Here is a 2,316-nt window from a genome sequence, read left to right on the forward strand (position 1 = left end):
GGATCAATGCTATTAACTGCTGGAACCAAAGTCGGATTATCTCCGGACTGCTGATCCTGAAGTCTTTTAAGCAATCTTTCCTTAAATGCTGGAACCAAAGCTAACAACTGATCTAATGACAATTGCAAGGGAGAATTTATGAGTACCTCAAACCAATCTTTGTCCCTCTCATCCTTCATCTTCACATGGCTTTCTGACTGATGCAGAACTAACTCTTCTTCATCCTCCAACTCCGATTCTTCTTGCTTGTCCTGATGCTTCAAAATTCTTCTTTGTACCTGGTCCCTGATGCCTTTTTGTTCCTTCCAATCAATTGGTCCTTTCTGTTTAGACCTGGTAACAGCCAATACCTCAATATCCTCAATATCCTCAGTATGCTCTTTGCTTTGCTGCTCCTGTATGTTTGGACCGTGCGTTACCTGTACCTGTTCATCTTCTAATTGAATCATGATTACATTTGCTTGAGCTGCTGGTTGATTCTGTTGTTGCTGCTGCCCCTGCTGGTTAGTCTGATTGTACCTAATCACTGGGACACCTCTTTCTTCTCTATGTTTCACCCATAAGGCACATCCTGGCCCTATCCAATGATCTGGTGCTGAACAATAAACACAAGGCATGACTCTTGCCTGTCTTCCTTCATTGTTTTCCTGTTCCCTCCATGGTGGTCTATCAGATCTTGCTCTCTGAAATACTCCTCTGCCCCTAGTTGGAGCAGCCTGGTTTGCTGCAACCTCACCCCTGCCTCTACCTGCATAAGGTGTAGTCTGACCCCTGTTCTTGGGATTATACCAACATAAAGCTGTCGTATGCCCATCCTTGTCACAAATTTCACAGAACTTCTTTTCTTTTGGTGCTGCAACAGAATAACCTATCTTTCTCAATTTACTTACCAAATCCTCCTCTTTGGATTGCTTTGCTTTGGTCTTGTGCTTTTTCTTTGTCTTCATCTCTTCTTCCTCACTGTCAGATCCTACTTCTGAATCCTCCTGCTCAGAATCTGATGCTGACTCTGGCTGGTCATCTGAATCCGAATCATTCTTTCTGGTGTGTTTGCCCTTGCCGCTTCCAAGTCTTTTCTCTACTCTAGCTGCTGCAATTACCAAATCATTAATTCCACCTGCAATATCAATGCTAGCCACTGCATTTTTCAGCCCACTTCTCAATCCTTTCAGAAAATAACCTGCCAGCATCTCATTGGTGGGTCTCTCATTTCCCTGTAACCTTTCAACCAGAATTCTGAATTTCTGAGCATAGTCCTCAACAAGCATCTTCTTTTGTCTGATGTCTCGGAGTTTTCTTAAAATGTCTGTTGGAGTCTTTTCCCTCCTGAATCTCTGTAAAAAGGCTGTTCTAAGATCATCATATGTTGGGAAGTGTGGTATCCCATATTGGCTAAACCAACTCATGGCCTTCCCTTCTAGAGTTGCTGCAAATTGCTGCAATTTAACTGCATCATTGTACAACACAGTATACCCATTTGCTTCCCATTTTGTCTCAAACTGAGCTACATGACAATCAGCATCCTCCTTAGATCCTCCACTGAATTTAGCTGCTTTCACCCTAGGGTTGGGTAGTTGTTGAGCCATCGGATTTGGCTGAGGTGGTTTCCTAGGTCTTTGCCTGGTAGCCCCCCTTAATGGGTTGAACTGAAGACTCCTTCTAACTCCTGTAGACCTTCCTGTCAGGATTAGGGCGCCTAGAAGTCCCCCCACTAGCCTCCTCTCTGGTGCAACTGAACTTTCCCCCCCTTGGCCTACAACAATTTCTTCAGGGATTTGGTGTTCCTGATCATCTTCACCCTCGTCAGCATAATGAAACGGGTCAGGGTTACCAATTCGGGCCTGAGCCCTGGTATAGTAAACCCTTCCTACTCTTCTGTCCCCCTCTGACATTCATTTCCCTTCTCGTAACAGAACGGGACCAGCAGGATCGCCAATGTGTTTGGGGTTCTCAAACACAACACAACTAACTACTACTGACACAGCAAAGACACCCCCATTAGGTAACACTAACTTCAATTCCCACATCAAGCTAAACACAAACAGAGCATAGAGAACACAGATTGAGTAGAGATTTGCTAAACAAGATAGAGAATAACAGAACAGAACTGAAATACCATGTTTGATTGATCAAGATGAATCATACATTGCTTTCTCCTTCTTCTCTTGTAAAAGACGACTACAAAGCCCCTATAAATAGGTGACTTTAGACAGTTTTAGACAGTTGTAACTAGAATGTCACAAGACACTAACAGATGATATCCGACTAACCAGATCATAACAAACTCCGACTGATCAATAATCCGACTGAGTAAAA

This window comes from Cibotium barometz, chromosome 1, assembly GCF_041138505.1.
Source record: "Cibotium barometz isolate CiBa-2024 chromosome 1, ASM4113850v1, whole genome shotgun sequence".
Classification (NCBI taxonomy): Eukaryota; Viridiplantae; Streptophyta; class Polypodiopsida; order Cyatheales; family Cibotiaceae; genus Cibotium; species Cibotium barometz.